This window comes from Sapajus apella, unplaced genomic scaffold (genome assembly GCF_009761245.1).
Source record: "Sapajus apella isolate SASKATOON/1434 unplaced genomic scaffold, GSC_monkey_1.0 scaffold35, whole genome shotgun sequence".
In the NCBI taxonomy this organism is placed as follows: domain Eukaryota; kingdom Metazoa; phylum Chordata; class Mammalia; order Primates; family Cebidae; genus Sapajus; species Sapajus apella.
In genome coordinates this window covers 2,655,563-2,671,833 of record NW_022436975.1, presented here as the reverse complement: position 1 = coordinate 2,671,833, position 16,271 = coordinate 2,655,563, and the positions used below count along the sequence as shown (strand labels likewise).

The 16,271-nt window shown below is 37.1% G+C and overlaps 1 protein-coding gene across 1 annotated transcript in view; it reads right to left on the bottom strand.

The window, feature by feature from the left end:
- Positions 1–1,578: 1,578 nt before the first annotated feature.
- LOC116563416 overlaps positions 1,579–16,271 on the bottom strand; it is a 245,374-nt gene continuing 230,681 nt past the window's right edge. Inside the window, exon 6 of the mRNA XM_032296034.1 lies at positions 1,579–1,711. The gene's annotated coding sequence lies outside the window, so the exon portion shown is untranslated. The remainder of the gene's footprint in view (positions 1,712–16,271) is intronic.

Sequence of the window (16,271 nt, the reverse complement as noted above, 5' to 3'; positions counted from 1 at the left end):
TAGCAAAGACTTGGAACCAAGCCAAATGCCCATCAGTGATAGACTGCATAAAGAAAATGTGGCACATATACACGTGGGATACTATGCAGCCATAAAAAATGAGTTCACGTCCTTTTCAGGGATGTGAATGAAGCTGGAAGCTATCATTCTTAGCAAACTAACACAGGAACAGAAAACCAAACACTACATGTTCTCCCTTGTAAGTGGGAGTTCAACAATGAGAACACATGGACACAGGGAGGGAAACGTCACACACCAGGGAATGTTGCAGGGTCAGGGCCAAGGGGAGGGAGAACATTAGGACAAATACCGAAAGCACGTGGGGCTTAAAACCTAGCTGATGGGTTGATAGGTGGAGCACACCACCATGGCACATATATTCCTACGTAACAAACCTGCACGTTCTCTATTGTATCCCAGAACTTGAAGTGAAGTTTTAAAAAAGACATAATTGCTTAAAAGAGCAACCTGAATAATTTAAGGATCCGATTTGGTGAGGAAAATCAATCGATTAGCAACCCAACCCCATGTACATTCCCCAAGAAGAAACATAGCATGATGTGCCTTCCATGTCTAACGGAATATTTAGCAAACAGGACAACTTTGAGCCCTAACTGCCTAATCCTCAGTGTCTCTGAACTTGCAATAGTCCTTGAAAACCCAGCCTAGAAATCTCCTTAATAGGCAATCCGCATGGCTACATCTAGTTTCAAAATTTTATGGTTTTTATAACCCACGATAAACTCCAGATTCTTGCCACTTTTATACCACATTTAAGTATAGCTGAGTACATAACTATGCATACAATATACTGTTCAGTACTGGCATTCATTGAAACTTAGCAGATATCAGTGAGTTTGATTATTCTTTCTAACGCCATACTACAAGTACTTGGACTGCCAGGACATAAGCCCTCAAAAATACCACGACAGCTTACTATAAAAATAGATTTAGTGACTTCAATCCTAACCTTTGCCAGCCAGGTTCAGCTCCTTCTAACAGATAGTGTATAATTCCTTCCTAAAGTAACACTTTTCCTGCTGCAAGGTCATTGAACCACCTGTGTCACCCATGCTGACTCACACTCCCTTCCTGAAGGGATTTGACTCATTGTTCTACTTACACACTCATTCCCCCCTTTCTCTGAACAAACAAAAGAGAACCTGGCAGTCCCCAGTCACTCTGCCAAGCACCCCTCCCGCTGTTGAGTGTCTGCCTGTTTTAGGAACTCACAGCTCGCTGAAGTGTGTAACTCCAGTTACCATCTTGATGCAGAGACACTGACTCCTCACCTAATAAAGAGTATTTTTGAAAAACTAAGTGATTTTTCTCATTCCTATGAACAGTGCTTTTTAAAGAAACAATACAAATTCAACATAGCTGTTTGAGTAAGTACTGTGGAAAGATATATCCCAATGCTGTCTAACTACACCTAAACATTAAGATATGTCCTGAATATTTCTACTCCTTCCATAACAGGAGGTTTTGTTTTTTATGTTATTTTTCCACAACAGAGAAGGAGGCTCCAAAAAGATTAATTTCAAAGAAAACCATCGTTTCTTAAAGAGTAGACAAATACAGTCAATTTTTTTCACTAATTTACACATGATACATTATTGCAAAGTAATGGTCTTACTTGAATTTAGGTAGAGCAATATTTTTCTTTTGCTGGGGTCACTTCTTGGGCAATCTCAACATTCTGGAGAGCAGTCTAGATGCAGAAATAAAAAAAATAAGTCCTATGAGCATTCAAAATAAGCGATGAAATCTATACACTGAAACGTATCTATGAGGAAGACAAACTTGCTATTTACACTCATATCATACAGAGTTTTCCACACTTTCTTGTCAATTTCTAGGAATAGCTCAAATCCCTGTAAATCATCTAGAGAGGACATTAGGTAGTATTTTCCAAATGACTAATGTCACAAGATTAAATTCTGTAGAACACATGTTGGAGGAATTGACTTTTAAAAAAGTGCAAGAGGATATTTGGTAATCTGCCCAAAATATCATCTGCCAGTACATAGCACTTGGATCTAAATTTAGAATGAGACTCCAAGTTTAAATTTGTGATAATATGTAAAAGCATTCATAGTGAGGAATAGTCTATTGATTTAATGGCAAGAAGTGATTACTTTTTTATGAGACTTAGCTATTAACTCAGTTTTATGGTGAGGGGGGCCAGGCTGACCCCTTAAAACATATTGTAATTGAAGATTTGAGCAACTGATTGCTAATTCTAGAGGCTACAGTGGTGCTTCTGCCATTGTCATTTAGTTTTTAATGATCCCATTTATGTTACTCGGCCCCTCATGAACTCAGCTGTAGTTTTGAAAATACCATACTATTTTAATAAAATGAAAGATAGGTGATATGTCTATATCTATTAGATCAGTGGTTATCAGAAGTCCCAGGGGCATGAGGCTGGCTGCATAAGAGTAACTTGTATAGCTTATTGAAAATATTAATATATTTCTGACTCAGGAGATGCAATTCAATTCTGAATCTGAATCAGATTTACATAGAGGCCTATTAATGTGCATTTTTAAGATGCTCTCTGAAAATCTGAACTACAGCTAAGTTGAGAACCCTTCACTAGAATAAAGTTTGTGAGATGTGCCAGGAATAATTCTTGGATAGTGTGATGGTTAATACTCAGTATCAACTTGATTGGATTGACTGTTGTGATGTGCTGATCCTGGGTGTGTCTGTGAGGGTGCTGCCAAAGGAGATTAACATTTGAGTCAGTGGGTTGGGAAGGGCAGACCTACCCTTAATCTGAGTGGAAACAATCCAATCAGCTGCCAGTGATGCCAGGATATAAATCAGGCAGAAAACAATGAAAAGACTAGACTGGCTTAGCCTCCCAGCCTACATCTTTCTCCTGTGCTGGATGCTTTCTGCCCTTGAACCTCAAACTCCAAGTTCTTCAGCTTTGAAACTCCGACTGCCTTCCTTGCTCCTCAGTTTGCAGATAGCCTATTGTGGGACCTTGTGACTGTGTGAGTTAATACTACTTAACAAATTCCCCTGTATGTGTGTGTGTGTGTGTGTGTGTGTGTGTGTGTGTGTGTATGTAAAGGAGGACATATATATATATACACACACACACACACACACATATAAATATACATATATGATATATATAGATATCTATATATCCTATATTAATAGGATATATATATCTATACATCCTATGCTAATAGGATATATCTATCTATCTATCTATCTATCTATCTATATATATATATATCCTATTAATCCTGTCCCTCTAGAGAACCCTGACTGATACAGATGGCCCCCAGATTCTTGGCCTTGAAATGCCCCTTGGCTGTGGACTGGACTTATGGCAGTTGTGGATTTCACTTCTGTGATGAGATTCTAACAGGTGACAAAGGTGAAGGGCTTTTGTAGCTGTCATCTCCCAAATCAGTCAATTTTGAGGTAATCAGTTTGAAGGAGACTATAGTGCATGGCCAGGCCTGATCCAATGGTAGTTCCTACAGAGGGTCAGAGGTTCAAGCTGGGACAGATCCTCCTGTGCCTTTGGAAGAGGGGAGCTGCCCAAGTCCTCCAGGAGGCAGCCATTAGGAACCCAGCAGCCCTTGGCCAGTCCACAGCGAGGAAGTGGGGATCTCAGTCCTAGAAACACAAAGAACCAGATCCTGCCACCAACCTAAACAAGCTTGGTGGAATCCCTGAGTTCCAGATGAGAACAAGGCCTGGCTGACACCACAACTGAGAGGCAATCCATGGGATAAATCCGGATATGTCACACCTGCACTTATGACCAGGCAAACCCTGAGGAAACAAAGGAGTGCTATTTTAAACTACTAAGTTTGCTGCATATTTTTATGCAGCAATAGATAACCAATACATGAGATAAGTCTTATGTCTCACTCTGTTATTACCATATCCCCACATATGCCATGCATGCGATTCCAGGTTTTTTACAAATTTATATGATAAAGAATTCAGAATTAGATATTGTGTCAAAACAATGTTAATTGCACTGGAAACATTATCATCTCTTTAAGTTTTTCCATTATTTTACATGAAATAATTTTAGCCCAATCTAATTTCTTCCATTGATTTATTATTTTCTACAGATATATTCGATGCGTTTTTATTTATGAAATAATATATACATCAAGCCTCTTGAATTAAAAAAAATGTGATCTTGTTCCACAGGACCAACGTTGAGGTGTGAAAGTAGGAACATTACTTAAAGAACAGCGTGCTATCCTCAGTGAGGCTGGCCCACCCCCGTCTCTATAGCCACAGAAGTGAATGGACATTAGAACTAGAATACAGTGTCCAAAGCGATCACTCTTACAGCCCCAGGTACAAATACGAAGAGCAAAAAGGAAAGGAAGCTCAATGGTTAGATGAGTCTTGTGTTCCCATATCTACCACCCCCAATTCCACAATGGCCCATTTATTTTTACTTCACTATTAATTAATTTAGAGATAAGGTCTCACTCTGTCATCCAGACTGGAGTACAGTGGTGCCACACTCAGTGTATAACTCACTGCAGCCTCTAACTCTTGGGCTCCAGTGATCCTCCTTCCTCAACCTCCTGAGTAGCTGGGATTACAAGTGCAGGCCACCACACCCAGCTCCTAGCTGGGACCTCTGCCCAGACTTTAATGTAACACCATGAAGGAAATGAAGAAACCAAATAAAAACTACGAACCAAAACACAGACAGTCCAAATAAGAGTTCACTGCAGCTAATGAAGTAAATAAAAATATGAAATGGTAAAATAATCATTGTATTACTTAACAGGGAAATAGAAGAAAGGAGGAATTGTAAGCTTCTATTCATCCGGAATTTGTGCGGCAAATATGAAATCCCAGGGCTCTCGTCATGTTGTCATTTCCAGTTCTCAGCTCCCTAAGAGTGGGCCGTCTTCTCTCTGCCTTAATAAGTCTTTAAACGTTTTTCTCTATGTGATGTCCAAGGTATTAAGTTGCATTTAAGTTGGAGGAAGAGGCAGAACAGCTTCTACTCCAGTTTTCTCAGAAGCAGAAATCGGATTTCATTTTTGACTTAGGAATTTAACTGGAAAATTTAAGTGCGAAATTTAAGAGTACACGTGTGAGTTTTAAAAATACATTCTTGATGTCAGTTATTCAGAGTGACTTTTAATATGGATACATCCATAGAATCTGTGTGCCCTATGATGTCTTTTAATAAAATAAATTATTATTCACTGAAATTATTCATTGAAATTATTATTCACTGAAAACCCTGAAACACAAATATCACTGAGGAACACAAATTCAACCATAAATGACAAAGATGGAAAAGTTACAGAAAGAAAATAAAATCAATAAAATAAGTGTTTTAAAACACTCCTCATCTATATAAAAATGTGAAACAATCACTCTGGCATATTATTTAATATTATAATATTATATAATATAATTATATAATTATACAATTTAATAGTTATAATTATATAATTATATAGTTTAATAATAGCCTGGCATATTATTTAATAGTTAAATATCTTGGTTGTGATGGAAGTTTCACAAAAATATACATATGATAAACTGACATGAACACATAGGAGTACACGTGTAACCAAATAACTCTGTGGGTTGTATCAGGGTCAATTTTCTGCTTTTCAGAATCAGGTACTGTAGTTATGCAAGATGTTAAATTTGGGCGAAGCTGGGTGAAGGGTACGCAGGCTCTCCCTCCACATTTCTTTGCAACTTCCTAAAAACTATAACTATAAAATCTTAAAAGTTTCTTAAAAAGTAAAAGAAATGTTGACTATACAATTCAAATGTGTTATCTCTTTTTTTTTTTTTTTTTAAAGACAAGAGTTTCACTCTTGATACCCAGGCTGGAGTGCAATGGCGCGATCTCGGCTCACTGCAACCTGTGCCTCCTGGGTTCAGGCAATTCTCCTGCCTCAGCTGCCCGAGTAGCTGGGATTACAGGCACGCGCCACCATGCCCAGCTAATTTTTTGTATTTTCAGTAGAGACGGGGTTTCACCATGTTGACCAGGATGGTCTCGATCTCTTGACCTTGTGATCCACCTGCCTTGGCCTCCGAAAGTGCTGGGATTATAGGCATGAGCCACTGCGCCCAGCCAATAGTGTTATCTCATAAAGGAAAATAAAATGGAACACAAGAGTAGCAACAACCATGTGTACTGTAATTGTCATGCTCCACCTTTTTTTTTTTTTTTTGAGACAAAGTCTGGCTCTGCTGCCCAGGCTGGAGTGCAGTGGTGCGATCTTGGCTTGCTGCAACCTCTGCCTCCTGGGTTCAAGTGATTCTCCTGCCTCAGCCTCCCAAGTAGCTGGGACTACAGGCATGTGCCACCAAGCCCAGCTAATTTTTGTATTTTTAGTAGAGATGAGGTTTCACCATGTTGGCCAGGATGGTCTCGATCTCTTGACCTCGTGATCTTCCTGACTCAGCCTCCCAAAGTGCTGGGATTACAGGAGTGAGCCACCACGCCTGGACATGCTCCACTTCTTACATTAGGTAGTAGATTCACAGATTCTTATGATATTAACAAGTTTCATTAAAAAAAATATATGTGTATATACATATGTATATGTATACACACACATGCATATGCATATATACACACAGATGTGTTAAGGTTTTTTCTATGTCAACTATTACACTAATATAAATAAAACAAGAAAAAAAAGAAAAAAGGCATCTTATACTTTATACTCTGTGTGTGCATATCTTCAGATGGGAGATACATATTTTCTTTCCTTTACTGTTAGAGAAAAAAAACCAAATTGTTCCTTAATGGCAATAATATAACGAATGGAATGACTTGGTCTTAATAGTAAATCTACAATTTTGTGGTCTTATTTATACTTGATTATCTTTATGTTAGCAATGTAAAGTGGTTTGTACTTGTATAAAGTATGTAGCAATATAATTAATAGTTGGGAATGATAATTTTTCACAAATATGGTCTTTCCTAAAGATGTGTAGATTTTTGACAAAATAGGAAAATACTAAACAATTGAACATTTTAGAAAAAAGGTTACTAAGTGATTTAACTTGCCTATGTTTTATTATAGAAATTAAAGAAATTATAATTAAATTACATTTTTACATTTCGATAAGAGAAATAAGCACAAGAAGTAGCCAAATAACATCAAATTACAAGTTAAAATTGAGATTTCTTCATTAAGTAATCACGTATTTTATAATAATACTTATCTAAGGTAATTTTTAAATTATTAGATAAAATCATAATGATATGCAAATAATGGGATTCTAAACTCTCTCAAATTAAAATAATACTTGAGTGAAACTAATTTCTTTTTTTCCTTCCTTCCTTTCTTCTTTCTTCCTCCCTCCCTCCTTTCTTCTTTTCTTTTCTTTAATTTTTCTTTCTTTTTCGGCTTGCAAAGTTTCTCAGGCTGGAATGCAGTGGTGTCATCATGGCTCACTGCAACCTTGACCTGCCAGGCTGAGGAGATCCTTACCTCAGCTTCCTGAATAGCTGGGACTACAGGTGCATGCCGCTATGTCTGGCCAATTTTCCTACTTTTTGGCAGAGATGAGGTTGTGTCCTGTTGTTCAGGCTGGTCTCAAACTCGTGGGCTCAAGCTTGCCGAGGCCTCACAAAGTGCTGGGATTATAGACATGAGCCACCATGGCTGGCCAAACATACTTTCTTATCAGAACTATTACATATAATCACTGTCCAGAGAGGTCAATGTGATTTGAAGGAATGTGATATGAAAGGTTTTACATATACAAGATTCAATACCTGAGTAACATATGGGAAAAGTTGATTTAGAAACAGACTCTTTTGCTTACCTAATTTCAAACATATTTTTATTTAGTATACTGGATGACTTTTAAATTACAATGTGGCTTTAAGTTCAGCTATCAGTGCCCAATGATTATATGACAAGTGTATGTATAGACATATATCTTGGTATTTTTAGGAAACACTGAGGTTTTCCAATCCTGGGTTTCTGTTAGGATCTAAAAGTTATAGTTGTAAATCACTGAAAAAGGAACATAAAAATGACATTACCATAATGGAAGCAATTTCCAAGCAGAACGCAAGGAGATGAGTATCCCTGGCTGGAGATGAAAACTATCCTGTAAATTTAATTGCTTCACTTAGTTAAATTAAGCAATATTAAGTCAATTGTACTCTTTCCAGATACGAAAGCTCTATCTGGAGCTGAGTACAAGGATGAACAAACTGAACAGCAAACATCAGTATACAGGACACAAAATACTTTTTGGATACATTTTGACATTTTCCTGATTCTTGCTCGAATAAATCACTACCGGCAAAAATGATTTCTGTACCTCCACACATCAGTTTGCTAAAGCATCATCCCTGTCACTGACTGCACTGTGATATAGAAAATTAATCTTTCTTCCACTCAGAGAACTTGCTAGAGCAAGGCAAATGGGAATCCTTGGCTGGGGATGGAGACTAAACTTTAAGTTAAATTGATCTTACTTAATTAAATTGAGCAATATTAAGCTAATTTCTCTCCTTTCAGTAAGCGAAGCTACACCTGTGAAGCTTATCAAAGCAGAACTCAACACTGCTCTATCCAAAATATTATAAACACCTGACGCCAAATTCAACATTGTATGAGTGTGTGGTAGACAAAAGATTATTTTTCTCGCTAGGGAAGGGGAAGTATAGTTTCCATGGCTATAGTCATTATTGTCTTAATTTATGAAATACGTGAAATAAGCTAACAGCAAATTCAAAAGCCTATAAATAAGGGATGACTCATTCTTCGACCAGAATGTTAGAGTAATATTCAGAAGAATGAACTCTATCTTCTGATGTTGTACAGCAGTACCATTAAATGCAGCCGAGGAGCAGAAGAAGAAGCATTTAGCAATAGAATTCATAGATGTAGATAATATTTTTTCTGAACAGTTTCCAAACTGTTGACATAAGGGTTGTATATTTTGAATAGTTCCTTCTATGTACACATTCACCGCATGTTCGAGTGCCTATTAGGTGCCTTGCATTGTTCTAGGGTCTGTGAATGCAGTAGGGAAAGAAAACAAGGGAGAAATAAATGAAATTTATGTTACGGCATGTAATATGTTTTATGCACAAAGAGCGTTGCGACCAAGTATCCCCTAGTAATTTAAAATGTGTTCACTCAAAATTATCTACTTAAAAATCTATCTACTTTTAAACATCTTTTGATTTTGCAGAAAATCAACCATCATTTCAGTCAGATTGTCTGATAGAGCTTTAAATGAATAAGTACCGGTAAACAACGTTTTCCATGTCATCCACTGTTCATGCTTGTCAATGGAGAATTGTGAGTTAACTGGAGAAAAGCAATCCCCTTTTAGAATTTGATACTGGAACAGAACATGTTCATAAGCAAAGTTCTTTGTAGCTGTGCATGCTGTACCAGCCATGGCAAAGCATCTGAATAGAAGCAGAGTAATGTTTTATTCTCCTTAACCACTTCAGACAAGCATTGTGAAAAAATCAGCTTTCCGTTCATTTTTACTTCTGAGCATAGATTAAGCATATTCAGCAAGCCCATGATGATAGATAGCAAAAAAAAAAAAAAAAAATCTGTCTCTTTCCATCAAGGTCTCTGAGATCAATAGGAACATTAAAATGGAAGAGAGACAAGAGGAAAATGCAAACACAAGGAGTAGATCAAACCCATGCATTTTAGTGTGTCAGTTTGATAATTTGCAGTGCTAAAGGCGTCAGTTGTGAAGATGCAGTTATCTTGAAAATGTCGGATCCAACTTTAAGTGATATTGTTGAATTCGTTAACTTGTCATTTTGCATTTAGAATTTTAAACCACAATCTAAATAATATTCTATTATAAAAACAAATAATTTATTGAAAAAACACTGAATAAAAATTTGTAATCCTTTGTCTGTAAGAAACTTGCAATTCTAACTGGAAGACCTAAATTTCAGAAAAAAAAATATATATTTTGAAATACTCAGAAGCAACAGTAAAAGGGACACAGAGAAGTCATCCTCTAATCAATAGGTTGTAGGTTATAATTTAGTAGACATTTGTCAAAATTTAAAACTAGAGAAAATGAGACTTAGTTTCTCTGGATGAAACGAGTCAGTCTCACCAAAAGGCAATGGAATAACTGGCTGAGTTGAGGAGTTGCTGTCTTCCCAGTTGATACAATCAAGAGTTGAGAGAGCAGAAAGGGCCTCCCTGGAGAGTGAAGGGAGAGGTATCTCTTCTGAAGATGAGCTGGGACCTAGCCAGTTGTGTACGGAGGAAGGTAGTTAGCAACTCTATGAGAAGGACTGGACCCATGAGTCCTGGAAGCAGCCACATGACACCGTATGGCATCCCCTTCTGTTTGCCCTGAGCCCTTAAAAAGGCTTCCTAAGTATTTCATGGTGATCTCGGCTGTGCCTTGCTGTAAAATATGCAAGAAAGTTTCTGGGTCCAGGCTCCCATGAGGCAGTAAGAGGAGCATGCTCTGAAGCTGGGATAGCCAGGGTGTGTTTCCCCCAAGGAACAGCAGTGGGGGCAGACCACAGGGGCAGACCACATCACTGCATAATCACCAGGAGTGGCCAGGGCTGATGTCAATCAGGACAGAAGGATTCCGCTTCACCTATGTGATGTAAATACCCCTTCCTACCCTGATGTCCTAGATTGGATAGTGCCTCAGTGGGAGATCCAGTGGGCTGAGGAAGGAAAACCTGGAGGAGAATGAAGACCTGCTAGGGACGGGCGCTTCCTCATAGCCAGAGGGCTGCAGGGCTTACTCTGGGCAGCCTCACTCTCCCATTGGCTTTGTGACACTATTTTCCTGCTCTCAGGTTATTCACAGAGCTGCCCTGACAAGAACGAGGGTGACTAACTCTACGACTTATTTCTCTCAATTCCTTATTTTGTCCTCCCAGACAAGTGGCAGTCAAGTCAAGCTCTCTACCCTCCCTGTCTGTCACTGTACAACTCCATTCAACCACAAACCACACAGCGTTTCTTCTCCCTCTTGCTCTGCCTCTTCTCTTTCTCTTTCCCTAAATATCATTCCGCTCTCTTTCATTCTTGTAAAAGCAGTTTAGCCCAGATTGTGAGGGATTTTGAATGCTTGTCTAAGATTACATGCTTTATGAATGCAAAATAGGAAATGAATTGTGGTTTTTTCTTTTAAGACAATTATCTCTTAACCTAATTTGTGGTCTTTCTTTTTGCTCCTTAAATATTGCTGCTACCCAGGATGTTTTGATTCTGTTTTTCTTTGTTTTTCTGTTTGTTTGTTTTCTTATTCTTCCATAACCTTCTTGTGGGAACTGTCTCCCCACCAGACTAGGGCTTTCAAATCTATACCTACCTCATGCACTAACGGGCCATTCACTGATTCTATCTCCAGGCCAGAGGTTTCTCTGAACTGCAGATACATATACGCAACACACAACACATACACAACACACTACCAGCTCCTTTTGGAAAGACCCTAGAATCAGCACATTGACACTGGAATTTAGCCTTTCCCCACAAAAACATGCCTGTCTTTCCACATAATACATCAATTGTATCATTACAACTCCCATGCCCCAAGACATGAAACTGAACTTCATATTTGATTTATTCCTTCACTTTGGCCCTATACAATCTATGGGTCAAGTTCTACTAAAATCTCCAAAGAATTTTTTCAACTGTATACTTCCCTTAAGTCTTTCTTGCATTGATTTCCATAATCACGAAATGCTCATAATATAATGTTCCATAGAAAATTCCTGATTTGTTCTATGAGTGCTGCTGAAGTCATCTTTTTGAAACATAAACTTTCAACTTATATGATCATGTGACCCTTCAACAGTAAGTTCTTTCATGGATCATCATCGTCTTCAGGACACAATCAGTATCATTTAGAATAATATTCACTGTCCTTAATGATCTGTCTACAAGCCTTGACATTACAATCTCATTTTCTCAATTTTACTACTCTGCAGTCATTGCCATTCTCTAAATATGGAATCCTCTCTTTGCAGCAGTGGTTCCTCTCACTGGTGGTTGTGTCTGCCTGAAGTCCCCTTTCCCCATACTTCTCAGACTCCTGTCCTCCTGAGAGGAGGTTTGTGTCCAGTTGTTTTCAAAACTCCTCCAGAAAGTATTCCCTCCAGTCTATGCTCTGTGCCCAGATTTGTGTGCCCAAAAAAGTCCTGCAGCTATTCTGTGCTTCTGTGAGAGCCCTTTGAGTATCAGACAAGCTGATATAAGCGTGAGTATGACTTCAGGTTCAAAATGCACAAGATACATTATAAGGCAATAATTAGTTATGCATAGTGTTTCTCAGGGAGATTTCGGAAATATATTATTATTCAGAGAGATCACAAATCACATACCTTGTTATTCAGGGAGATTTACTAATACACTATGTTATTTTATTTACATTTAATTCACCATGAAATGTAAATCTTAGAAGCCATCCTAGTTGAGGTATAAAATCAAAACACAAAAAGCAAAAGCATATCCATGCTTCTAAGTCATGACGACTAATCTTGAGCAACCTGTATGACACTTTAAGAAAACTAAGAGGTTTTCTCCTTGAAAAGTGGTAATTGTTTCAAAGCAATAGCATTTTCCCTTTGAAATTCATCTCAAAAATCAACAAAAGGTTATCAGTTACCATTAGAATAGATATAATGTTTGTATCATTCCTTTAACACAAAAATTTCAGATATTATTGAAAGTCAATTTGCTGTAACGTTTATGTGTCAGAAATTGAATTCAATTCCGTAAGGCTCCAGGTGAGTATTATCTAGAGATAGTTCTTCCAACCCCAAAGATTAGTAAATTTTTCTCAAAAGATGAGACACAAACTGCATAGAAAATTAAATGCAATGCCCAAGAGCATGTCCTCCTTTTATTAGAAAAACCAACAAACACATTGCTCAGTATGTTGTCCTGCATAAATATCAAACATGCAGAGTTTGCTACTGTTTTCTTGTTCTGAAATAAAATTGCTCCCAGTTGATTTCTCATTTTAAGTCTACTAGGCAAGGGCCCAACTTAGGTAATTGGGCATATTTTTCAGTAAGAGAGGGAGCTGTAGGTGGATTCTGAAGAACTTGGTTTAATTTCTTCATCAACTTGGCTGGTGGTACTCCAGAACAAGATAATTACGATTTTTTGGACTGTGATTTGCTCTCATATATAATGGAACCTGTAAGACCAATGGGACCAAATGAATGAGGGTAGAACGAGAGGATGCCTATGAATATGCCATAGAGCACTAAGCTGAGCTACTGAAAAAAATTGCAGAGAGACTCCAATATTAATGTGCACACATATGGCTTTTAGTTTCATTGAAGCTTCAAAATAATCACTGCTATTTTATTCCCTTTTTTGATATACATTTCAAATAGTGAAAATATTCTCGATGTAAACATGAGAAAATAGTAAAGACTTGCATTTTATTTTTTCCATTGACCAAAATCTCATTGAGATTTTACAGAGATTAGAGAAACACAAATTAATAGTTACAAAGATCAGGAAAAGACACAACATTGTTTTGGAAGTTTAAAATCAGATGGGTGATGAGTAACTTGCTTAGAAGTCTAATGCTTAACCTTGTAAGCCAGCAGTAGGCAAAGAATAGGAGTAAGAAAATTTAAATTGCAGAATTTTGGTAAAACTAGGAAATGTAAAACCTAAATGTCTGAAAGTGTTGCCTCAAGTGGACAGAAAATAAAACTGGTTTATAGGCTACCTAAAGAGTTTAATGACAAACTCATAGACCATAATTGCAACAAATTACAAATGAAAAAAGGGGTATTTAAAATAGTCAGAAACCTTCTAAAAGTCAATAAAGAAAAAAAGTCAAATAACCCATTATAAAAATGGACCCAAGACAGGAACAAGCATTTTAGGAAAGAAAAAACCCAAATGGTCAATCATCATCAAAAAACACTCAATGCCCACTAGGGAGAGGCACATTCCATTCACAACACAACATTATTCAACTATCAAATTAGAAATAAACGCAGACAATGAATGCTTGTGACTAAGAGGAACAACTAGTTTGTAAATTCTAGAAGGAACATAAATTTGTAAAATAATTGTGGAAAATAGTCTAGTTAAAGGTGTCCATATCCAAAGTCTCACCAAATATATACCCTTAAAAAACAAAAATCAGCTGGCACAGTGGCTCAAGCCTGTAATCCCAGCACTTTGGGAGGCCGAGGTGGGTGGATCGCGAGGTCAAGAGATCGAGACCATCCTCTTCAACATGGTGAAAACCCGTCTGCACTAAAAATACAAAAATTAGCTGGGCATGGTAGTGCACACCGGGTAGTCCCAGCTACTTGGGAGGCTGAGGCGGGAGAATTGCTTGAGCCCAGGAGGCGGAGGTTGGGGTAGGCCGAGATCGCGCCACTGCATACCTGCCTGGATAACAAGAGTGAAACTCTGTCTCAAAACAAACAAACAAACAAACAACAACAGCAACAAAAAGAAAAATCTCTTACACTCTTACACATGTACATAAAGGTACAATAGAATGTCTTTTCACTGAAGCATCTTTATCATAACAAAAAATTGGATCAATGAAAAGTTATGCTGATGTAATAAAGAATAGAGAAACAAATTATGCAATATTACTGCAATGGAAGGTTGATTACAGCAGAGGAAAAGAATGAACTCCAGCTATATAAATCAACATGGAAAACAAGGAAAATGCCTGTAGATATTCAATCATTGCATAGTTGAAAATTAACAACCTTTGACTCCCTATTTTGCATTTAAACTTTTTTAATTAAATTGAAGTTCATACTATTACTGTGTTATTCTAAATAGAAGTATTGTTTGTGCTGAATGATCACAGACGTAGAATCCACTGAGTATTGTCAACTCTGGGGACTCTGTCCAGTGCTCTCTGATGGCCATCTTCAGGACTGCTTCCTACACTTAAGAAGTTTTGAGAACCCACCCAAGAACCTACTTTGTACATGGGTACAATCTGGTTTTTATTTCCTAAGAGACATGTTAAAAATAAGACTACACATGTGAGAGATGAATAGTCTTCATATAAATTCAAGAATCTTCTAAAATTTCAGCCATGTAACATTAAAATATCAAGCAAGGCTTGGATATCATGGGTCTACCAGAATCTTATTCTGAAAAGGAGACAAGAACCCTTTACTGCTTAATAGAAGAAATGACCCAAATGTGCCCACCGTGATGTCCAAATGGACCAGGTCTCCCAGTTAAGATGATCTTAGAATTTGCCACCTAAAAATTGTCACTTGTGACAGTGATAGGAAGGGGTATTAATAATCTGCCGGGACAATGGACATAAGCCAGGAATGCTCTCAGGAAAATAAAATATACGTTTAACTTACCCAGAACTGACAACCGCTTTTTGTTTTTGTCTGTCAGTAAACATTTCCTTAGAAATTTTTTAAAAAGTTGTCCTTTGTCTAGCTTTGCTAACTACTTCTATAACAATCTCGATTCTCTGGATGTGTTTATTTTCATTTATACGAATGTGCAAGACAGGAAAGTTCTCAGTGCTGTAAACAAAGCACCAGTAGCAATCTCAAGAAGATGTAAATTGTTTTGTTTCCTTGGCTGAATTCTTGAGTTTTACCTCCATTTTTATGATTTATAATGGAAAGTCCTAAATATTACACTCTTTTAGCGTCAGATAACACCCTATCTACAAGCTCTGGGAAATTTTACAATTTAAAATTTTCTCCAAAGCTCTTGCTGCCCTAACATTTAACCTCCTTCCTTTTTCGATAAGAAAATAATAATGATTCAAAGGATAAGTTTTTAATTTTATGTGTGTTAAATAATATGTATTTTGTGAATACTAATATGTATTTTTATATTGATATTTATGTTATATAATTATCATTAAATATATGTTTTATTGGGAAATAATTTAGACAAATAAAATAATCATATTTGAAGGACACAGTTTGATGAATTTTAGCTTTGTGACCACTTCTCTGATTAAGATATAGAACTCAGGTACAGTCACTATTCTGATTTTCATCATCATAGTTTAATTTACCTAGAAAGCAAACAAAGGAATTATTCCTAGAGCTATAAATCTAAATATCTGCGTACAGACATATAGATGAATCCATACATCCATAGATATCAATATCTATTTTTGTCTACTCTCCTTTGTTTGAGGTTCAGCTCTATTTTTGCAACTATCAGTATTCCATTCTTTGTATTGCTGAGTAGCAATCATGGCATGAACATGAAACCATTTGCTTATCTATTCATTTTATCATGAGAATTTTGTGCAGT